The sequence below is a fragment of the Podarcis liolepis genome, assembly GCF_965112155.1.
Source record: "Podarcis liolepis genome assembly, chromosome: 4".
Taxonomy (NCBI): Eukaryota; Metazoa; Chordata; class Lepidosauria; order Squamata; family Lacertidae; genus Podarcis; species Podarcis liolepis.
The window spans coordinates 38456681-38482150 of NC_139558.1; the positions used below are offsets into that span (position 1 = coordinate 38456681).

The 25470-nt window shown below is 40.5% G+C and overlaps 2 long non-coding RNA genes across 2 annotated transcripts; one reads left to right on the forward strand and one right to left on the reverse strand.

Moving 5' to 3' along the window:
* Window positions 1–12536: 12536 nt before the first annotated feature.
* On the reverse strand, window positions 12537–25421 carry LOC310706421. Its single transcript, XR_014525864.1, has 4 exons — window positions 25314–25421; window positions 23577–23683; window positions 13295–13471; window positions 12537–12648 (listed from the first exon to the last, which is right to left on the reverse strand). It is a non-coding gene; the product is annotated as an uncharacterized lncRNA (long non-coding RNA).
* On the forward strand, window positions 17967–25430 carry LOC310706431. The gene is made up of 3 exons (XR_014525875.1): window positions 17967–18147; window positions 21664–21762; window positions 25331–25430. It is a non-coding gene; the product is annotated as an uncharacterized lncRNA (long non-coding RNA).
* Window positions 25431–25470: the final 40 nt, after the last annotated feature.

Below are 25470 nucleotides of genomic sequence, written 5' to 3' on the forward strand. Positions count from 1 at the left end.
CATAGATCTTTGGTTGGCTCAGTGGAAATGGTTTTTTCAATGAGATGGTAGTCCTGTGTCTAGGCCATATCACTTCACATGGAAGGCAAACATGATTGAATACTACTTGCATGCAGAATAAAAAACAGGTCTCATACAGTATCAGAGTTGGAAGGGGCACCAAAGATCTTCTGATTCAAACCTCTACCATGCCAGAATCACAGCACCTCAGGGAGAAGAGTGGGGCAGCAAAGGATGACAGCTTGGAGATTTCAAGGCAGACTTCAGGGCAAACTGGATATAGGAAAAGGACATTGCAGGAAGCTGGGGAATAAAACAGGAGACACAACCAAGAGCAAGAGTGGCCAAGATGAAGTACAGACTTGTATTGACAACTTGATGCATGGTTGTCATACATATAGCATGTAATTGTAATTTCAGAAACATTCATATAGGAGAGGACAGATAGGATGCCTTCTTTGACAACGCAACCCTCACTAAGCATTCACTGTGGTATGAAGTGGAAAAGAGGAGCCCAAAAAGACACCAGGCAACTGGTAAGCAGTGCCAGAAGGTCCTTCATGAAGTGAACCACACATCCTTCAGCTGAGGAGGGGACTATTTTAACTAATTTTTATTTGCATTTTATCTTGCAGACTTCTACATGATTTTATCTTGATAGCATAATAAACCTTGACATCCAGGACACATCAAACCATGTTTTAAAAATTCTCATTCTCATTGTTTCTTTTTTAAAGTCTCTTGTTACCCTTTTAATTTTTTAACAATTCCTTTGAGACTTACAAAGGTCTCCAAAGCATTATGTTTTCTTGGCAGGGAATTTTGCCCTAACTCCCCCAGCTCCAGTTTTAAAATAACACTGATACTTTTCCTGCTGTTAAAATGTTCCTCTTAGGTTTCTGCTATTTTCCAGTCATGAGTGACACTAAATGGGGTCTGCTTATAAAAACCATTATTTTACTAATATTCAGCCAGTCATTCATGAAACTTTGGCTGAAGCTGTTTCAAGATCCCAAGGCCTTTTGCTGATGGTTGGTTCCAATTTAGTTGCTGGTTTATTTTCTTTGTTAAGAAAATACCATTATGATTCTTAATGCTAACTTCCATGTGTCTAAAGGGAATTTATCTAGAATTTTCTTCTGTATGATGATGACCTCTGACAGATTTACAGAAGAAGTATGCCTGTTCCAACAGGTGCTATTGCTGTTTTTTTGTGGACAGAAATCAGCTGCCTTTAAACATGTCTCTCTGTCTGATCCAGTTACATGCAAATGTTCAGTGTCAAAAGCCAAACTGACCAGCTAGGACTTAGTCAACTCTTCTGCTCTTTGGTTAAACATTTTCAGGAGAAAGCAAGTATACAGCACTCAAAACTTGTGAGTGAATTTCCTGTTATACAATAAAAGCTTTCATGAGTGTATTTCATTACAAGCCTGAAATTTCAATTAGGCTTTGTCAAATAGAGAGAGTAAACTTTACTCAGTCAAGACAGAATGTAATTTCTTCCTCAGTGACAGGGTGAGGTTGCTGTTTTGCTAAAATAGTCTGCAACATGATATTGGTGCATTAGCCGATAGATTAAAAACAACAACAACAACAACAACAACAACGTGGTTCTGCCAACCTAGCAGATCGAAAGCATATCACTGCAAGTAGACAAATAGGTACCTCTGCAGCAGGAAGGAAAACGGCGTTTCTGTGTGCTCTGCCTTCCATCATAGAAGGCCCTGCACTTGTCTTTGCTTTGGGATTTCCATTGTATGTAACAGTGACATTAAGTAGCAGTAGTTGGTGGCACAAACTGCTTTGTGATGATATATACAAAATCTGAAAAAGGGAGCAAGGAAATGCTTTTCCACAGCAGGCAGAATATGATATTTATTTTCAATATTTATAGACCACTTTTCACCATAGATGGCCACAAAGTGGTTTATCTAGAAATCAAGGAAATATTCCATTAATAAAAAGATGCCGTATTTAAAACAAACACAAACAAAAGCCACATATAAAACCACCAGTCAGGGCAGTCAATAAATATTGAATTACATGTTACATTTATCCACATGTGTCCTTGGCAGTAGTTCTTGCTCGACTAACATCTCAAGAAGCATACAGAAATCTACAATGGTTATCTATATCTATATCTATATCTATATCTATATCTATATCTATATCTATATCTATATCTATATCTATATCTATATCTATATCTATATCTATATCTATATCTATATCTATATCTATATCTATCATCTATCATCTATCATCTATCATCTATCTCTCTATCTACTTAGCAATGGCCCTTCCCTGCAGTTCACATGCTCAGTACAGCTGAACTGGAATATAGGAGCTGGGTTTTCTTTTGCAAGGTTTTCGAATGTCCTTCCACTTCATGATAATAATATAAGAAAATGTTGTGACTCATAAATAATGATCAGGTTACATACTGGTGCACAATGGAAGAAAACATTACTGGCTTAGGACTGGCTTCAATCCTGTTTCGCAACCCTACCTCTGTGGAAAATGCTTCCACATGTCTATGGAGGAGGGGGGAATACTTGATTCTTGCAATAGATATTTGCTGTACATAGGGTGCTACTTTGGAGTTGGCACAGGAGGGAAAACTGGAACACACCCATGCATGAACAGAATGCTGCCTATATCACTGTAGATCCAGCTTACTCGCATCATTGGTAAGCAAGAATGCTAACTGCTTGCAGCTCTATACAGAGATACTACGTGATTGAGGTTGACTTGGAATATTCTGCAGTCCATATTTCATTTGTATATATGTGTGTATGTCGCCTTACAGAGTAAAATATTATGGCATTACTCAAAAGGCCAGACTGTCCTGGGGCCTCTAACTTAATCTGCAGTGGCCTTAACCTGCAGTGAAACCTAGATAAATCTGTTCAATATTAAATATTAGCCAAAGGGCAAGAATAAAATCACATTTGGATTTATAGGAGCCATCGTCCAAAAGTTTTTTTGTGTTTTCTTTTTTTCTTAAAAGTTGAATTAAGGAGAGTTGATTTATGTCTTGCAAAAATATTCTCTTCCCAAATGATTCCCTGAAGCAGCAGTCCTTTAAACAGAAGTGCAACCTGAATTGACCTCAAGCTGTAATAATCTTTGTTTAGAAGGCAAAGAAGAATTTCATCAAAGGAGTCACATTCACTATGAAAACTTGATCCATAGATCAAACCAAGAAAGGTCCAGTGTACTTAATAATCCTGGAATAAAAATGAAAACAGAAGTGTTCTCTAAAGGAATCGAAGCTAGTGAAATTTCCATTCTGGACATAGAGAGCTCTTCAGATGTCTTCCATGTTCCAATTCTGTCTTGTATACTTATTGCCGAATGCCACCCCAATCTCTGGGTGGTGCTTGATTCCAGAAGTCCAAGGCAATTACTCAGGGTTCGTGTTTCCATTTGGAATAAGTCACACAGAGACTGTGGTGTCATTATGATATATGATTTATTTACACATATATACAACCTGAGCCTACAAGGGAGGGGTTCACAGCATTAACACCCCAAAAAGGTCTTGTTTCTCCCAAAGTCCACAGCCTTGGATTAGAACAGAAATCAAACATTACTCTCAAATGTTGCTCTGATTCTCTCTCCAGCTCACTGCTTTACTTCTTGGTCACATCACTGCAATTCAATGCAATTCAAACTCTGGCTTTGTCCCAGGTTTGGATGAAACTATGGCTTTGCTCACAGTGGTGCAGCAGGAGGGATAAAGGAAGAGAAAGTGGTTTCAGTCTCCTCACCAGAAGCCCACCTTGAGCCCTCACCCACCATACCAAATTAGTGTAATTTATTTTGCTGTCCACATTAATGTTTAGGGTTTACCGTAATACTCTAAAATAATAATCTAGTTCCTGTCATAATCTAATGGTCTGGTGCCATCACTCTCTGTTTCTTAGTCACCAGTCAAAGTTCTTCTTCATCCAGGGCTATGGACCTTAATCTTCTGCTTCTCTTTCCATGATATGGGGTAGAGTTGGATCTCCTGTTCCTGAAGATGTCTGATCTGGCCACAGTTGCTCATGCCTTACTTACATGCCATTAAGATTACTGCAACATGCTTCCTTTGAAAAATTCTTGGAAACTTCAGCTACTAAACCACTATGGAATCTTTATTATCCTGTCTAGCCAATTAGTTATCATTCTGTACTAGTCAACTAGACCTTACTATGGGTAAAAACACTGAGCGTCATTTCACTGTTCCTTACTCAGACTTGTTCTGTTGCATCACAATAGTCCACGATTATTGTGTATTCTGGTCATGCCCTTTAGTGTTTGAAGCCCATCCTTGGTTTTTGTTCAACTTATAAATTTAATAAGTATTCCTTTCTGTTCATCCCACCTATGAAAGAAAATACTAATCAATGCCAGATTCTGTCCATTCTTTGTTCACTTTCTCTTTCCCATCTGTTCTCACCTGCCCAAGAATGACTTCTACTCAATTGCATGCCCACTAGGATTCCCAAACTCTTGTAAAAAAATGAAATAGGGACATGCCCTGAATCTTTATGCGACTCAAGGAACTGCCTGATTCACACCAGTGCTTTCATTTGTTTGGGGCATTCAAATATTGAATAAAACAGAATCCATTTTCATCAATGAATTGTTTCGAACTGAGGATAACCTTCCTCAACTCAAGGCCCACACTGCCTCATGGGGAAACTTCCAAGGGGTGAGCAGAGCTGCAGGCAAGACTAGGTAGAGCAATAGGTGTACGTGTGCAGTAGGCTACCTTCCAGCTATAGAAAAGTTAATAATAATAATAATAATAATAATAATAATTTGTACCGCACCCATCTTACTGGGTTGCCCCAGCCACTCTGGGTGGCTTCCAGCATACATAAAAACATAGTAAAACATTTTACCTTAAGAAGGCTCCCTGTACAGGGCTACCTTCAGATGTCTCCTGAATGTAATATACTTGACAGGAGATGGGAGGGTATTCCACAGGGTTAGTGCCACTACTGAGAAGGCCCTCTGCCTGGCTGAACATTTCTATGCCCACTCACACTTCTCCATCCAACAAACAGGAAGAATGTTCACAAGGACACAATCTAGCCAGGCAAAAGCATCTGAGAAGGCCACAGAGCAGGGCTAGTGATGAGTGTGGCCTGGGGAAAATCCTGAGGACTGGATAGAGGCATAATGAAGATGGATAAAGAAAGGGAAGGGAATCAAGCAGGGTCATCCTCAGGTCCACATTCACATTTGTCTCGGAGCCCTTTGTAAGTGCTGCCCTTTTATGATCTGCATCTAAGGATGGGTTTTATATGACCATTTTTAACAGAAAAACCACGAGACCAAAACACCTCCAATTTTTAAATGATTACTTGCCTCTCTCACATGGAACCCATGCAGCAAAACAGAGACACAGAAGAGGCACTGGCATTCTTCAACTCAGGAATTCACTTTTGTTGTATAGTGTTATCGACAAAGGAAAAAGTAGCCACAGAAGAATTATATGGAAAATTTCCACATTTTGGCTACCTATAAAATTCAAAGATGTAAATTCTTCATAAACTGCCAAATTGGAAAGAGCAATCCAGTTTTCAATGTACTTCCATGCCACAGTTTTGTAACGTGGTGAGAAAAATAATGGGAGTAATACTGCCATGCTCTAGATTTTATTTCAGCTTACCCTATGAGGCAACCTTCATAGTACACTTGGTAAGCTTCGGATTAAGCTAAAGCTATGTTGAGGAAAGCAATTAGTGGATTGACTTTAGAAGGCATTCTCTTTTGTTTAGGACAAGGCATTTTCCTTGTGGTTTTTATGCATAGTGGGACAGAGCAACCTTCTGAACTTGAACAACTAATAGGTTCTGTTGAGGGGGATCCATTCTTCCCTGATAGCAGAATAATGAGTGAATGAATATTTGCTCTGTTTGTAAAACTATTGTAAAAGAAAGCTGCATAAAAGCAAAATTCACAGGATCAAAATGTTCCTGATGTTACAATTTATGGACACAATGGTGAGTAAATGATACACTGCATGCAGTATAGGTATGGCTGCCAAAGAAAACTAATGGCCTTAGAGAAGGGGTGTTATCTGATGTCTATGTGGAAGAAAGTCCCTCATGTAACAAATGATTAATTCAGGAAACATCTGCTGCAAAAGCAACTTGAAAGCAAAGAAGATTGCAGCAGAAAGTCAACATGCAGACAAAAATCTCTCCCAGTTTACGGCATCTGAGGAGTGAAAAGAGAACTCCTTGTATAAATCCATGCTGAAATCGAAGGTTGGTAATTAAACTAACAGGGCCAGCCCTTCCATTAGACAGAGGTACCTCAGGCAGCAGGTTCTGAGGGAAGGGGTGGCAGCCTCCGGCTATTACCCTCTGTGGAGAACAGAACTGTGTGTGTGCCACACAACCTATCCTTAACCCATGGCCTAAACTAACCTGCTGCTCTCAGGTGCCATCACGACTGCTATGTTAAAATCAAAATAATAATTAAAAGAATTTGCTGCATCTCCTCAGCTGCCCAATACATGCTGTATTTTGTTATAGGCCATATGTAAAAGTGATTTCCTACATTGGGGACTTGTTTTACCTCTTGTATTTAATACACTGTTTCATTTTATGGTGTGTGTGTGAGTTTTAAGCAAACAGAAAAACATGCTGGCTGTTAACACATGAAAGGTACGGGCCCTACAGCAAGTCTTTCACAGGCCATAACACTTTATAAGAACCACAGGTGAACAACAACCAGACCTTCCATACTCCCAGCAGTATATGATGATATCCACATGAACAAATATATAAGCACCACTATTGCTTTGTTAAAGGTCCTGCAGTCTTTCAAAAAGCAAATAAGGGTTTGGGTGAGAAGGATCTAAATTAGTGTCTTGCAGGGAGAAGAGACTGAGATCCCTGACACCTTCAAGGCTTACTATTTCATTATACATGTAGACATATATTTTCAAAATAGCAGCCATCTTGTTCTTCCTTAAAGACCAACAAATTTATGATGGCCAAAGCTTTCTTGAAAACAGATGGGAACCTTTCTTCACATCAAGACTCTTTTTCAGATGCAATCCCATCCGGACAACTTTCTTGAGGCCAGAGTTGAAGGACACAGTCCAGCCAGGCAAAAACCCTCCGGGGGTTTCAAATAGAGTCAGTGAACAGTGTGTCTCAGGAAGGGCCATCACCTGAGGAGATTCCTGGGCCAGACAGACAGACCTGGAGTGCTGCATTTGGCGCTTGGAATTGAGAGTTATTACTGTACTCCTGATAGGTGTGAGTATGTGAGAGAGTCGATGGGATGGTAGGAGGGTTTTATGGGAACATAAAGATAACAGAAATAAGAAGAATACTCTCAGAGAATGAGTAAGTTTAAATGTTTTCTTATCTGCGTTTTACAAAAAAAAATTGCATAAAATCTTTTTCCTAGAACCTGATCTTGGTTTTAGATCCTGGATTGTTTAAAGTGTTTAAAGCATGTTTCCCGGGTTGGGTGTCATGGTGAACTGGTTTAAGCAAGCATGAGAGAAGCTCTGAAGCTGGATATGTGATAGCAGAAGAGATTAAAAGGGACCATGTGCGTACAAGGTTCATTCGCATGTTGATAAACCATATCTTTTTCAGGCTTGCATCTGTGCTATGGAAGCTCATCTTCTTTGTCCAGTCCACAAATGAACCAACCTAATGTGAGCTTCCCAGGCTAACATATGGGCGGAATGTGATGGTCCTTCAATTTTCTGGCAATACATTTCTGGACTCAAAACCTGTACAAAAAATGTGTATTAAAAATGTACTTTAGGCTAAAAAACGCAGCAACAACAAAAAAGAACATATTTGACTGAGACATATGTTCAAAAGCAATGCAAAATTGTTTGTGTGTTTTAAATTGCAGAGTAATGGGGAAACAGACCCTACAGCTTCCTCCATTATGTTCTACTCAGTATACAAAATATTTCCACCTGTGCAGTACAGCCACCTGCCAAGTCCTCCCAGCCCACATATCTGACACCATCTCCTGTTAGAGTTCCAAATCACTAGCAGACACAGAGTTTTACAAAATATATGGATAAAAATGTAAACTAAGCAATGTCTCCGTTTTCGATGAGCAAAGTTGGTGAAGTTAACTTTGCAGATTACAGGCATCCCCCCCAACTTGCATGCGATCGACTCATGCATGTTAGCAGGAAATAAAGAATTCAATTCAAACCCAGAAATGGCGGAAGAGAGCAGGGGAATTCTTCTGACTCATGAGGAGACCCTCCCAAGAGCCCAAAGAGGAAGTCAGTGAGGGGCAGAGGAAGCCCCAAAGAGACCAGACTTTCAATGGGGCTTTGTTTACACTGCTCAGTCTCCCTGCCTAACAGCTGGCATCTGGGGTAGCACAGCCCCTGCTTTCCTGCACATCCTCCGTGCTCCTTCAGCCCCCATGAGCTTCAATTGTAGTTGTGGATAGTTTTGGATATAGTATTTTTGATATGGATTGAATAGAGTGTGGCAGAGAGGGCATTTAAAGGGTGTTTAGAGGGTGCTCCCCACTTTACGTGATTTCTTTATGTGGAACGTAACTCCCATGTAAGGGAGGAGTTGCCTGTTTTTGACTTCCCTCTTAAACACAGTGAAACAAATTTTGTTATATATTTTGGTATATATTGTGTCAGGGAAGAAAACTGAACAGCTTATTTTGCCAGAGTCACAAGTGTGTCTTTGTGTGTGAGTATGAATTCAATAGGATCCTTTATATCACAGCAAGAGTACATTAAAAAGACATAGTACAAGATGACAGGTACTTTTAATGCATGAATGAGTATGCCCTTTTCTTGTTATAAAAAGGCCCAGTATAATTTCCTTGTGACTCTGTTGGTATCCAGGCTTGGCTCACCTGAGGAACCATGCTTTTAAGGCATCCTTTAAAACTGAATGCCCAGCACTAATAGAATTCGTCAGGAAGTCAGGAAAGAGATGCATATGAGCACAAAATAAGAACATTGTCTTTGATGCTGGAGTTCCTAAATGCAACCTAGATCTGTCTCTTTCATGCATTGCATAGACGACATGTCCCCACCCCCAGCCCAGCCCGCTGCATATAAAAGTATGGAACTGCGCTTAACTTTTCCAAAAGGTTCAAAAGAAACATTCCCATACTTACAAGTAACTATTTTCCAGAACAGGACAATGTCACCTACGTTAAGCAACATTGCTTAACACAGGAAATTCTTAAGGACTGAGGAAAGATGTTTACTGTGTGTCGAGACCCAAAAGCCACCCCCTCGTTGATGAATAAGGCACAAGGACACGGATATTAGGTTAATGGTTATTGGACAAATTTAGGCCACAACTTTATTGGTTACAGAATGTGAGCGGTATTGGCTTAGGCATTGGAATTGACCCAACTATATCTGACTCCAGCCCATCTTTCAGGGAGTCCGGTAAGGGTCAACCACCAGTAAGGGGGGGCGTCTATGCAAACCAACTCGAGCTCCCCCTGGCGAGGGGTGGCTGACAGGGTCGTGACATGGCCCTAGGCTTCGGACAAGATCCACACCCCCAGATTCCTTTAACAGAATACCCTTAAGCTTTGAGGGGCAGGTGATGGCCACACCTCCCCTCCCCCATCATAAGATCAACCAATGCCTAACCGCTAAACTTTACAAAGTTGCGACAATTTCTACGAGGTAGACAAAAACCAAGTGGCCCATGCCAATTTGCCAAGTGGAAAAATTCCTACCAAGCCCCTCAATGGCAACCAACCGAAGTCCATAGCAAGACAAATGTTGAAACCTGAAAATAGAGAGGGCAGGCAGGAGATTGAGGAGGAAGCTCTCCAGCTCACACCTCAGTTTAAATGGGGTCCGGCCACGCCCCTCCCAGCCAGCAGACTGGCTGGCTGGACAATGACATGGCTGGGAACCTCCGGGTGACGCGGGACTTCGTCCCCAGCCCCTGGAGGGGAGTGGGTGGCCATGCGGTCCACCGCAACTCCTCCCCACTGGGAGGTGGAGTGGATTTACGTTATTTTGTGGTACCAAAAAATCCGCCAAGAGATTTTGACCATAGCAATTTCTAAGGAAAGATAATATTGATATTTCCATCAGTGGTGGGGCAGACACTTTTTGCCCTGACTGCAGCCTATCTGCAAAGAAAAAAAACAACCTGGTCTTTTATAGAGAATTTCGCCATTCTGCTGCTTCTCTAGATTTTTTGATTAGGATGCACAATATGACTAGATGCTACCAATTATCAGCTTCCCTTCTGGCTAGATGGGCACCGAAGTACTTTAGCACCTGATAATTGGTTGAGTTCTTTCACCCATAATGTCATGCAGATGGTGTAAGGAGAATTTGTTGGTCCTCCAGGAGTGAGAAGTGGTTTCACCCCCACACTCATGTTAATACGTACAGAAAATTCTGCCAGACAAGGGTCAGATGTTCCAAAACGTGACTTGCTGAGACATAAGCAACCTACAAGGAGATCATCTTTAAAGTTATGCTTTTATAGCCTCAGAGAAAATTCTATTGATACTCCCAGCTTGGCTGATAGAGTCTGGTCTGCATATCTTCTGCACACATTCTTAACTTCATAACATTCTGTGACCTTCTATGCGTAGAGCAATTGCAATAGTTTAGAGGGATGGGTGAAGAAGTAAGGTATGAAAGGAAGGGATGTTATGTGCACAGTGGGAATGGCACCAAAACAGGAACACTATACCGAGTTCCTTCCCATTACACAGCATTTAGAAATCCCTAACACAAGTTCCAACACCACCACTTAGGAAGTTTTCGTACCCTCATTCCATGTCATTGTGTACCAGTCTTAGGTGGGAAAATTTACACTGCAATGCTGAATCATGTAGTGAGCTTTCCTAAATGTTACGGGGCAGGCTAGAGCTTGACAGTGCGATGTCATTCTTACCATTGTGCACACAACAGGCATAATGTCTGGTCTCTGCTCTCTGGGTGAGGGGGTGCAAGGGATGAATCTACGTAAGATTTCTCTCTGAACAAAGGGCACTTGAAAAGCATGAAGAACAGAAGTGCCATAATTGGAGAAGGTCTTCCCTCGTGTAATAAATGAAAAAATCTACTCTAACTTCACAACTCAGAGTTTCAACGTAATGCCAGAAGGGTTGCTTGGTCCCAACTGGACCTACCCAAATCTTATGAGATTCTTATTTGGGTGCCCTTGTGGGTGAGGTATGATTGATGATTACTAGGAAAAGGACTTTCTTAGTGGTGGGACTCTGGCTATGTTTATTTGGCACCAGGAAATTTCTTCTTCTTTTTACTTTCCCAGGCTTTTTAATCTGATTCAGGTATTGTCACCTTTAGCTTTGCCACCTTCTTTTATTCTACTTCTATATTTTTAATGATTGGCTTGCTTTGTTGCATGCATTTTAATTTTGCTCTTATTTGCCTTGCTGATATATAAACGCCTAAGATATATAGATAAACTACAGAATAGCATAGAGGTGGGTGGGGGTTTTTTAATTCGGTATCCCTGACTTTGAGGCCCACTGCCAGCAGTAATGTCTTTTGTGTACAGCCACACAAAGGTCTGGGCACCTTGCCCTGTCATTGTGGACAAAAGTAGATTAATCTGGATAATAATTACTTCTGCAAGAGCATTTAATATATGCACCTTCCTTACAAGTTTGATATATTTAGCAGGGAAAGAGTTATGTGAATTTTAAACTAGTCAGGTTGTTCTAGCACATCCCAGTGACATGCTGAGAACAGATAAAGTTGGGGGTGCATAATTCTTCAGCTAAGGCAGATGTACAGAATATATCACTTTATTACCTAGCAATAATAGGCATAATTTAGTCTCAGCTTTGATGTTAAAATGTGTCAGTAGCTTAGCTGTTCCGACAGCTGATAGCTTAATGCTTTTGGTTCATTATCATTAATTTTCAGTAATAGTCTTTTTCTCTGGCAGCATAATGAGATTTTTTTTCCCCACATCATTTAAAATAACCCCAAACCTCCCACTCCTAATCTAAAACTTCAAGCAGCTTCAGATTAAAGGCGGGAGAAAGCAGAATATCATAGTGTGAAAAGAGCAATGGTCCACATTTTGCAAACATTTCCAAACAGCAAGCAGGAAGCAAGCATCCGCCTTCTAACAAGGATACTGTTTTAAAATGCCATGCCTTCACACTGCATTGTCATAAATAATGTGTTTTTCACACAGTTGGACAAACTGCAGTCATAAAGCCCAAGTGGAACCAATGTGATGCCAGATAATTTCCAAAATCGCTGGAGAGATAATAAATAGTTCCACATGCCGGACCTTATAGACACACAGGGAAAGCACTTGTGTGCTTGTATTAGTAATTATATTCACTGGCTCATGGGCCAATTCTGATCCCAGAATTGCTATTCCATAAAATATGACTTCAGTCATGATCGTAAGCACACTTAATTGCAAGCATTCATATAGAATTTACTTCCAAGTAAAGTTGTTAAGGGTGGGGCACTGCAATGTGATTTTAATTTAAGCAGAGCAACACACCGATATTTGGAGATAAGTGCTCGGCTCAGAAATTTATGACCAGGGTGTATGTTTTTCCTGTTTCCCGCCTTTGCCAGTTGAAAGTGGAGACACACAGTGACTTACAGTCAGCAGGAGGTGATGATGACCAGAGCCAGAGCCACTGTGGAAGAGAGAGGAGATTTAACAAGGACGGCAACAAATAAGGGACAAAGCCAGCTGGAAACAAGGTATCAACAGCTCCCCAGTAAAGAACTGGTGCCAAAAACCTCCAGAACAGGAGTGGCCCTCCAGATGGGTGCTACAGTTCAACAACATCTGGAGGGCCAAAGATTCCTCACACCTGCTTCCGAGCATCACTGAAGCAGACAGGCTTTGACAGCTAGTGATGCGAAAGCTCCCTTGGCTTGGTTAGTTATCATCAGCTTGGTATTTGCAAGCTGCTTTTCAAAGGTCTCGGAGAAAATGTGCTTCCAGCCCTCAGAATCCCTTTCTCTGTAATGTTGGCACATGCAAGTTTATGGTGCCACGTATGTGCACAGTATCATGTATTTCTGTCACCACCTGCCCTGTGGAAAGGATCCTCAGGAAGCAGGCAGAAACACCTCAGAATCTGCTTCAGCTGGACTTTCCTTCCCCACTCTCCTGCCCTTTCACAAAGCCATCTTTCACCAATTGTCTGAAGAGGATTCTGGGAAAGAGATTGGTGAAGGAGAAGACCACTTGCCAGCTTCAGTATTACTTACTAAGTGTCCTGTGGGATGGATCCAGATTACTTGTTATGTATTTACTGACCACCATCAACTGACCTGTGGGAAGGGTTCTGGGTGAGTGAGAAAAGCAGGCAAATATCACCTGAAGGCTTGATCTAGCTAGGCTGCCCCCTCCTTCCGTCCACAGCGCTATCTACCACCAGTTGTCCTGGTTGGTTATTGGTTGGTTGGTTGGTTATTCCATTGATATCCTGCTCTTCCTCCCAAAGGAGCCTATGACAGGAAACAAACAAGCATTTGCAGAACCCCTCTAGGCAGTTTACAGTCTAAAGCAATGGTGGCCAAACTTGGCCCTCCAACTGTTTTGGGACTACAATTCCCATCATCCCTGACCACTGGTCCTCTTAGCTAGGGATGATGGGAGTTGTAGTCCCAAAACAGCTAGAGGGCCAAGTTTGGCTGTCACTGGTCTAGAGAATTCCTTAAAAATACCCATAAAAGCAAACACCAAAAACAAATAAATAGGTTTTTTAAATAAATAAATAAAAAGAAATACAATCACCAATTTGAAAATCATTCTACATAGTAAAATAGCATGCTAAAAATTACACTTTAAATCATTAAGATTGCATGCCTGGTTAGACTTGCCTAAAGCAAAAGTTTTCAGCAAGCACCAAAAGTTCATCCAAGGTGCCTGTGTAATACCAATGGGCAGGGAGTTCCAGAGGTGCTGCCACAATGAAGTATTGCAAGTGCAAACTGAACATGGCACTGATAAAAGTGCCAGTTCCACAGATCAAAGCGGAGAAGTGGGCATGGCAATCCTTCAAATTTAAGTTGCATTTTTTTTCCAGTTGGTCTACTCAAAGCATGATTACATCTGGATACAACCCTATAAAGTCCTATTAAGATTGTGGGCCTAGGTTTTCAACCACACAATATGCTCTTAAAATCAAGGAACTGTTGATTTGAGAATTTTGAATTGTGATAACCTTTATTTGGTGGTACCCCAATATCTTGCATCTGAGGGGTGCCCCTTGTCCTTCCTAACCTTGTGCCAAGCACTTTGGGCTATGTAGAAAAAGGACCAGGAGAAAACACCCTGTTTCTGAGCTCAGGCAGAGTCAGCTAGTAAAATTTTAGAGTGTATCTGTTTTCATTCACTCTTCAGCACCTTTGTACCTTCAGGCAAATCCCAGATCCCAGATATATATTTTGAGAAGTGGTCGCCACAGTGATGATGGATGCAACACACCCTCTATATATAGTATGACAACAACTGGGTGAGAAGTGACACAATTCTTTTACCACACATTGGACGCTATAAACTTTAACTTCAAGCAAATGCAAGCCGTAAAACACTAGTGATGGCTTTACCAGATGGTGCCGGCTGTAAGATTTTAATAGATATCTTTATTCTTTTAGGACATTTTCTTTATACACTTTCTCATAAATCTAAAACAAAAATACCTGCCTAGTGACCAGCAGGTTGTAGATGATCGATGATTTTACTATACCTTAGATGTAATAAACCATACATGGAGATCAGTGATATGTACAGTATTCAGTCAAAGGCAGAATAGCAGGATTCTGGGTCTAGACTTTCATAAATTAAGTGAAGTAGAAACTTCTAAGAACATGGGTCAGTAGATTAATGTACTCTGGGTTTGCATAGCATGACTGGGCATGTGTTAACAGTGTGGCCATTACTCTTCTTGAAGGTTACCAAGTAATACCACAAGGCTCACAATAAAAAGGAAAGCATGTGAGAAAATAAATCTGCTGGGGTTTTATCATTATTTTGGCTAATTATCTGTGTTTTATTAGTAAGGGTTAATGCCATTTTAGAAATCCCAATTGAGATCTCTCTCTCCATTGCGAAGTTTATCTCATGCCCTAAACTTGGAAAAGCTTTTCAACATAATCTGACTTTTCTTTATTTATGCACTGGGGGAACTGAAGTCATTGCCGACATGCTTAGATAAGGCGATTAAATTATTATATCATGTCTGAAGAAACCAAAAAAATGTATAGAATTTACATGCTGAGAGTAATGTTATGCCCGAAAGCACAACTGGATGGAATAAAGATGGAATCACTTTTCTAATTAGTTAACAAACAGACATGAGATAGCATCTCTGTTACGGAAAGCATTTTAAATAGATGCTTAAATCCTAAGATTTCTGTGGTGGCACCTCTGCTTTGGAATGCCCTCCCCAAAGAGATATGACTGGCTTCAATATTAATTACAATATTTTCAGAGACCTTCCTATTCGCGCCAGCATTTTAGATAACGTTTTAGTTAGGATTGCCTTCTCAGTTCCTCTGAGAACATTTCATGTTTTCACTCTGCTTTTTAATCTTGTGGCTTATTGTTTTATATACTTTATTCTTAAATTGTGTGATTAGTTTTCTTTACAGGGTTGTATCCCATCCTGGAATCTTCTGATGAAGGTTGACTAAGAAATAAGGAATATATATATATATATATATATATATATATATATAATATATATATATATATATATATATATATATATATATATATATATGAGACAAATAATGGGATATGCAGTAAATTTCTGAAACCACAGCATTCAAAGGTTGGAAAGTTTGATGGCATTGCATAGCCTGTGGTGCCATTTGCAGTGTTGCCATGTAGAATTCTACGCACAACTTTTATAGAGCAGCACATGTTCCACATTCTAAACTGAAAGTGTCAATGGTACGATGTTGACCCAAGCTGTTCTCATGGTCTGGTTTCTCATGCATCATCTTGTGGTGGAGGCCCATTAACTAGCAGGGAGTCGGAATGTATCTGCGGAGCTGCAGAAGCCACCAGTTGTTTATCTATCTAACAGAGAATTCTTTTGACAAGCCCATCACTACTACTGGAAAGGAATGCTATATTTGTTTGGAATGGATATCGAGGTCAGACCTATTGGGAGGGCTTCATTTTCACCCCAGAGAGGGCTTTTGATGTTAGTGATACCCTTCAAACATAGTTGCCCTTGCTATGCAGAGGACAATCTTATTTCCTGAACGTGGTATCTTCACTCACTTGTACTTTCCTGCAGGAAAAAAAGCTTAAGTAATATATCCCCTAGGTGACTTTTATTAGCATGCAGTTAACCCTGCCATTAAGGATTTGATTCCTTTGTAACCCTCATCTAAAGTGCATGGAATTTACATTTAGGTATGGAAGTTGCTATACAGCTCTCAAATGTGCAGTTGTTTCTCTCTCTATAGACAGTTATCATGGTAATCAACAAATAGTATCCAGCCCCCATTTACTCTCATTCCTAGATGCAACAGTGAAGCAATGCATTTGGGACGAAAGTAATAACAATATAATTTAATAATTATACGCAGTACAAAAGTCAGAAAGGAAGATCCTCAAAAGAGTGTTCTGCTCAGAAACTAATCATCCTAAAGCTCCATAGAATCAATGGCAATTTCTTTCACCAAATTTCCTGCGTTCCAGATCAATGTGCTTCCCCCTGAAAACAGGAGGATGCAGGAATGCGACAGTCTCTTAGACCAGATGCACATTGTACATTTAAAGCAAATTCCCCACCCATTGAAAGCACATGACTTTCCCCAAAAGATTCTGTGCATTGTAGGTTCCCCTTACCCAGAACAGCACATCCCAATCTGCTTAACATGCTACAGGATGTTTGGGGGGGGGCGGATGGGGGGGGGTGTTGCATGCTTCGAATGTATGGTGTAGATCTGCCCTTCGACTTTGCTTGGATAGGCATTTCTGAGCCTAGGTGAAGGGACAACTTAAACAACATTCAGCACGTGGTTAGAGCTGTTGAGTTTTCGTTTTGCTCATTTTGAGCCATTCAATGAATACAGATGAAGACAGACAAAATAAAGCACTTCACACAACATATAGCTGTGGAATGAGGTTACCAATGACTATCTAACTTCATATTACCAACTGACTGGCACAAGCTCCCAGTGGATGGTATCCAAGTAAGTTTTACTCAGAATAGACCCATAGAAATTGACATTAATAAACATGAATAAGTTAGGTCCACTGAATTGAATGGAACTACTCTGAGTAGAAGTTATAACTAGAGATACCAGAGATTAAATCTGGATTTTCCTGCATCTAAAGCCCATGCTCTTCCATTGAACCACAATCCTCTTTTATGGCTGGGGCCAGTAACCTTTATTTCCCCTTCCAATGATCCTTGAATGTGGCAACTGGGGAAATGGAATTAACAAGAAATGTGGGGAGAAACCAGAGCAACTTTGGAGGCATGCCCAGAATAAGAAATTAATATAGGACTCTGCAACATGGTCCACCAGTCTTTGCAACTCACAGGAAACTTCAGGAGTCAAATATCTGTGGAAAGTGATGGTAGCAAATTTGGAAGTCACTGTCCTAACACATCCTGCTATGATATCTAATCTTTTGACTTTCCTATTTAACTTCCAGCTGGGTGTGTAGACAGTTAAAAATGAAGCGTGCTACTGATGCTTGCCAATATTGTCTTTGGGTCTCATTACAGCACAGCAATGCTCCACATAAAGCCGAACCCTTTTTCTCACTGGCAGCTACTTAACTATAACAAGACTCCATTGTCTGCCCTGGAAACATAAAACAAAAATTAAAAAGAAAGCCACCTGTAATCTGCCGGCACTCAAAGGAAATATAAGCTAAGGTACAGGGGGAGCAGAGATGCAATTCGCCTAACAGTCCAAATCAGAGAGGCATTTCATTTGCATTCCTTTTAAATGGTGGGACTTATATGAATACACCTCAAAGCATTCTGGTGGTCTGAAGAGACCAGAGATTTGCAGACTTTGCATCTGCTTTTGTTAAAGGAAAAGGTCTGTTTTGCTGCTATGGTGACAAACATGTCCAGGAAAACCTGAGGACAAACGCCACTACTTTACGTTACTTCAGTTGCAGAGTGACAAGTGTCAAGGAGAAGGTAAAATGATTAAGTCTCCACTTTTTTTATTTTGTGAACTGCTTTCTGCTTTGGGAAAATATCAAATTGCAACAATCTGGTGAGGGAAAATATTAGAGGGGGAATAGCGACTTGCTTCTTGGGTTTATTTTTCTGTTAATCTAAGAATGTGTTCATTTCACTGGGTGGAATAGGAGAACATAACTACTTGCCAACGTCATTGTATATTTAGATTTAAAAAAGCAAATCAGATGGAAGCCATTAATATAATTTGGAAACAATAGCGATAGGTGTTTCATTTCTAGATTAACAGGGATGGGTAGCAGTTTTCATGTCCAATAATATCTTGGCAGCTGGAGACAAAATTAAAGTGAGTACCAAGGACTATTAGGGAACTTTTTTTGAAAAAGAAGAAGTGGGTATGTACTTTTGTTTTCAAATACTGGCATTTGCATTTAAGTTTAATTTCATGCTTTTCTTTGGCTCTCACTTCTTTCACATCTGTTCACAATACACAAACACAATGTGCTGTTCTGGAACCATTTTAAGTTCTGATAAGCTAAAATACATTGTTTTCTGCTGTCCATCTTTAAATTCCTTGGAATCAATAGTTTAAAATAATGCATTGTCATGGACTGGTTGGACGCAGAGGAATGGTGGGAGGAACCAGCTGGGGAACCCCCAAGCAGCGGCGTAGCTAGCCGCTCGGGTGTTGGGTGCGGCCCACGCGTCCTGCAGCCATGGGCAGGGCAAGCTGTCCATGGGAGCAGGGGGCACTGCATGGAGACTCTCCACCACCTCCCCCTCAGCTGTAGATGGCTGAGGGAGAGGCGGAGGGCAGATGTAAGTCCCACGCTGCCATTTCAGGCAGCGTGGAACCTGCAGGCACCCGAGCCACCACGTCACTCCCAGGAGAGACACATGGCTCAGGCACGCTGCAGGCCCTGCGGTGTGGTTCCCAGTGCCAGCCATGTTTCATTACGTTTGTTGACTGAACTAAAAAGTTTCATGAGCCCATTTTTAAATTTTTTAAAAAAAACTCATTTTTTGTCATTTTGTCACCCCCCCTCAGTGATGACACCCAGGTCGGCCCGCACCCCTTGCACCCCCCTTCCTCTGCTACTGCCCCCAAGGGAAGAAAGCTCAAAGCCCAGAGAGTGGTGGTGGGCAAACTTGTCACCTATAAAGAGTATAACTGTATGCAGGATTCCAGTTACAGATAGGTAGCCGTGTTGGTCTGCCATAGTCAAAATAAAAAAATTCCTTCCAGTAGCACCTTAAAGACCAACTACACTGTAGTGTATCTGAAGAAGTGTGCATGCACACGAAAGCTCATACCAAGAACTAACTTAGTTGGTCTTTAAGGTGCTACTGGAAGGAATTTTTGTATGCAGGATTGCAGCTGGTGATTGGCACACTTTATGCTACAGTTAGAAATGAGGGGAGGGGAATCAGTGGGTGAAGGGCAGCCAGCAGGAAGTAGCTGCACCACAACCTGGCTTCCCATAAACTACATCACTTTGAGAGGAGAAAGGTGGTGAGGAGTTTGGTGCAATGCAGGTGCAGTGCTGGGAGCCTCTGATTGGCTCCACTGTTGTGCCAAACTCACTACTGCCTCTTCCCCCCTGGGGAAGCACATTGATGCCGATAACAGGAGACCAGGTGTGCAGCAGCATCCCTGCCCACCAACTGCTCCTCAAGTGGGTAGGAACCAAACCAAAGTAGCCGTGCTTGAGTCCCATTCTGATTAATGGGAGCTCAGCGAGTAATGACTAACTTTTCACATTGATTTCAATAAGACCTACGTGTGGCTTACTTGGTCCAGATCCAGTCCAAGAGAAATGAATCTGTCGACCATCTGCCTATTTTATTCCACAAATGATCAGATGTGTGATTTGGTTAAAAATGGGGTACTCACATTAGCTATTTTCTTTGGCCACGTATACTTGAAATCCAGTCTAGAAAATGAAGACCATAATCTAGCTAACTTAAGTTCTTTTCCATTGTGGGAGACATTTAAGCATGTGTTTCAACTCTCTCGCTGAACTCAATGAGAGTTAAAATATTGGCTGGACTATGCCCAATATATGCTTGTCCATGGATAGTTTAGCATAGCTATTTCTGTTTCCATTGAACCATCACATGTCAGCTTTGTCTGCAATTGAGAATTTCTAAATAATTTTTTTTAAAAAAAAATACTTTGTTGTTGTTTCTATAAACCTCAAAACACATTGTTTGGTTTCAGTTTCAGTTACTGGCAAATGTTTAAGAGTGGTTTGAATTCAGTCTGATCAAATTTCTGGTACTCATTGCTTGCATGAGCATTTTCAAAATTACTGATGGAATTGTTGGTATTGATTGCCCCTTGAACAATAGTGTGTGTCTGTGTTCATGCTCCACTTTTATCCAGTTAGAGCACATATTCTTCACATGTTCTGAAAACACAATGGATTTGTGCATGTGATAAAAATAATTGTTCTGTCATTCTGTTGCTCTTTGAAAAAGTGCATGTGAATCAGATCATAATGTACCACACTCTTTCAGTTTGATGCTGCAAATTTAAGCAAATAAGGAGTGTGATTTGGTAAAATATATTTTTTGTTAACTGATACAGATGTTGTGATATTAAGGAGTTAATGTTCATAAATATTAATAAAACTATATCGGTTCTCATGGCACAAGATTAGACCATAATGTTCTCTCAGATCAGCTGATTATATAAACAAAGCACTCACTCTTTCTGGTGACTTCTTTTGTTTCATGCGTTGTCATTCTTAATTTTTTATTATGGCTGTTGGAAGACAAGTTTTTTGATAAAGGGAGGGGGATGATGGGAGCTCAAAAAATAGAGTTTGTAATCTGGCTACAGGGTAAGTGAATGACTGGCAGGGAGGCATTTGGAGTGGGTCAGATCCTTTCAAAATTTCAGGTGGAAACCCATTCATTTCTGAAGAATTGTCTAGAAAAGTTTAGAAAGAACAAGGCCATGCCAAATTTAGATTGGGAGAAATTTCTCATCACCATTCACAACATGAAATTGAAAGATGGCCCATTCTCATCTTATCACATTCCTCAACAGTTAGTCCTCACAGAAGCCAAGTATTATTCAGTTCTTTTCCTGCCCCATCTATATTTAGTTTCAATTTCCAGAAAATACCAGTGCAGTTAAGAGAATGAGCAAGATGCTTGAAGTCCCCTCTTCAAATCACAACATAGCCACAAAATCACTGGGTGGCCTTAGATAAATTTCTGCTCCTCATATATGGATAATATTGGCCTATCACAAAAGATTGTTGTGAAAATTACTGAGATACTTACATGGAACATTCTGAGTACGCATGAAAAAGGCACTAAGTGTATTATTGTTGACCTCGTAAATTGAAATATCTACTATATTCAGAACACATACAAAGAGAAATAACAACCAAGCACATTTCTTGGTGAAGCACATTTCTGGGCTGGGGGGGGGTCCTATACAGTGAGAAGAATAACAATTTAGCTAAGTAAACTGGAATTGTTTTTAAATATTATTGACAGACTGATAAAGCCAGCAGGCATGGAACTTGGTCGAAAGAACAATAAAATCCCTCACTTCCCAATTGTTTTTCCTTGCTCTACAAGGTCCAGAGCCAACAGGTTGGTATGTTCATAAGGATTCAATCTAGTTCTGAGCACAGTGGGGAGTTTACTTGATGGCTCTTTGAACTGAGATTAATAGCTTAGCTAACTCTTTTTGATCCTGCCATTTTGAAATGCTTTTAGGAATAGCTGATTGAACCCTTTTCCCCACATAGGCCTCACTTACCTTTTACTTCATCATGGCTTTCACTTGTTTCATTTTTATGATTAAAAAAGCATGGCTCTAGCAAGGTTTGGAAATGACAGCATATTATTTCTGTCTTCTGTTTGTGCCATTCTGCCGCCTTAAATACTTTAGTGGTCAATCATGTGCAATGTTGTTATTTCTAAACCATAACACCATGAATCCCCCTCTAAACAGAAATGGCCAGACCAGAGGTCACCCTTGAGCAGTTTGATTTGGCTCCCTTAACGTTTTGAAACAAGCATGGAAAGTAATAAAAAGTTTTCTCAATATAGTGGTGTTCATGGCTTTCAGCCACAGACTGAGACTAGGAGCTGATGGTGCTGTTACTGTATCCTGATTTTAAAAATGCACATGGAAAGCACCAAATATACAAAAGATATTAATGACAGAGGACTCAAACAAGAATACTTCATAGGGAAATTGCATTGCTGACCCCTCTGTTTCCATTGATCAGCCTCAGATCTATCATTCTGAAATTATGAAGACCGGCATGAATGAGAACAACGAGGAATGGTGGTAAGATAATTCTACATTTGATCTTAGCTGTAAAGCTGTGAAGGAATTAATGACATCAGGTAAGGACAGAGCTGAGCAATAGCCTCCCAGCAGCAGTGTTGCTACCACTCACCAGGAGAAGGAGAAGTGGTTAGGTCAGGGCTGTACAGGTCCATCAATAGGAGCACCAGATTGGGTCTGCTGATGTGCTTGTTCATCCTGAACTCACTGCCTCCCTCATCCTGGCAAGCAGTGGAGAAGAATGGTTCACTGTGACTCCAAGAATGAATCATTTGACATTAAAGTCCATTGAAAACGGAAATTGACTTCAAAGGGCATATAGTCAGACTGGTGTCCCTTATAAGGAACAAGCTCCTGGCAAAGTTTCTGAGCATTCTCCATCAATAAAAAATATCATAAAACAAGAGGGAGATGGTAGGATAGGGTGGGAGAGAGATCAACCTAAAAGTGGGATAAAATAGCTATTGAAGTTTCAGATTTCTCCCCCACCAAATATCTGCATTTTCCCATCTACTCTTTTGAAAACACTGCATAGCATGGGCATACATAATCTGATCTGTAGGTGAATCTGAAACACCTCTCTTTCCAGCCAGATAATGGGATGTTGATTCTTAAAATGCCTTTCTGATCTCTGTTTCTTCAGGGTTTCCATATTTGCTTAGAGTTATCTTGCAATAAAAGCCAGGTAAAAAAGCTTCAATTATGTGTACTTACAATCAGGTTTGGGAAGAGTTAAAAGCCTCTTCTCAGATAATGAGATGATGGTCATTGTTGATTTAAAACACTCTTAGCAGGTATGCAGAAGACTTTAGAGTTTTGATGTTTGAAAGGGCTTTTCAAAATGAAGGTGATGATCAACTAGGCATGAATTGGTATCTGCTGTTTTTCATTAACCTTTTTGCCAAGGTCAAGAATTCACACAGACTTGAACAATTATTTACAATTTCGATAAAACTCAATCCATTCAGAAAGTGGTGCCTGCACTCTAATTTCCATCCCTTAACAGTACTAGCAGGTTGCCAAATCTGGTTAGGAATGTACTACTATAATCTCTCTTGATTCCTGATTGATTTAGATCATTCATGTAAGTAATGAAGAAAAAAATTACCTTCACTCTAAGTTGACTTTGCTTGCCCTCGATGACAAAGCTGACTGGCTTGTAGCACCATGCCGTCACCATTTTCACTGTACAGTCTCTGATCAGCTGTGACCACTCTGTGAGTAATGGAGGTAGGAGAAAGAAGAAAGAAGTCCTAACCAATAGTATTATTATTGTTGTTGTTGTTGTGTTAAAATTTGTATACTGTACTGCTCTTCATTTGAAGATCCCAGAGCAGTTAACAACAGAAAAAGTACAGAAGTGGCAAACAGAAACAAGAGCTAGAATGAACCATGGCACTCAACGGGATTGCAAAACATGAAAATATTTGGTGTAGCCTGTTATTACATCAATGTAATGTACCAAACTTTCTCATGAACAGGAATTAATATATGCTTTCCCATAGACACTGGCTATGAATTTAAAGAGGATCATACACTAAACATTGCACACTCCTAACTAGGTAATTTACTTTGCTAGGAAGAGCCACAATCACCAAACCAGCAACTCAATTCATAAACTTTATTTGATGATTTGAAGTGAGGGAATTGATAAAGGTAGTAGCAAGTGGTGGAGCAGAAACAACAACCCAGGGATGATAAATGAACTTGGAAATCACAGCATAAGACAAAGACAGAGACTGTCAAATAGTGTCTTTAGCTGCTATTATTCACATGTTTCCAGATATATCATACTTCAATACAGCCGTGACAGAGGAAGCCGGGGCGGTTGCAAAAATTGTTTAGATGACTGCTCTGCCGTCTTTCCTTTCCCTCTTCCAAGAACAGGAACATTGTATGCTACATGATCTAGCTGGCCAAAACCAGGAGGAAGCCCTTCAGAAAACAGCCATCAAGAGGGAGGAGAGGGAATTTAGAGGTTATGAGATAGTTGGAGTGGGGAGCCTTCTGGCAACAGGCTCTAGACTGTGGGTTGACTATAGTGCTCAGCTTCAGATTAGCATGCCAGCAAATCTAGCTGTCCGGCAATGCTTAGCAATAAATAGATACCTCTATCTTGGTGTTGTCTTTTTACATGATCAGACCCTATTTGTCCTTTCTGTTGCTCAGTGTAGATAGCATACTTCAAACTGGTGTTGCTCACTATAAAAATATGCAGTCGGGATACTTGATAGTAGATTAAAAGCAAATGAAATTAAAACTATAAAAACCCACATCTCCGATATCTTTGAATCTTAATACACTCCCTGCGTTACATCCCCTCCGCAAATATTTCTATACAAGACACATTTTTCATCATGAGTAAGTGCTTTCAGATTTGTTGCTAATTTTTATATTTCTCTATCCCCCCAAGTGCAACATGATCCACACCACATAGCACCGAAGCCCCTGATGCTACTCAGCTTAGGCGAGTAGTTGGGGTCCAAAAATGCAAAACTAAAAAAAAAAGCGTAATGTTTAAAGGAGACAGCCAGACACATGCGGTGAGCAATGCAATTAAAGTGGAAAGAAACTCTGTGCACCATCACAGAATAATTGCTCAAGGGGTTTTGTGCTTGCCTCACCCTTTCCCAGATGCAGATGTATTACCATAATACAACTTTTTTTAAAAATAGTTTGCGGGCACATGAATAGCAGCAATAACATGATCAACACATCCTAAGGAGCGATTGGGTGGGGAAGGAGAAAAAACCAGGAAAGAATTGTCGCAGCTAAGTACCAAAGAAAACAAGGGTTGAGATACATTTCACTGAAATTTGGGGATCCATCTATCAAAGCAACTCACCCTGTTTTCTTTTTCAGGAATGTCATGCGACTGTAGAGGCACTCAGTTCACATAAGGTTCAGTGACTGAGAAACTGGTCCAGGATCAGCACAACACACAAGCATCTAGAAGAACCAGTTTGATGATTTGCAAATTCATTACATCGCAGTTGCGACCT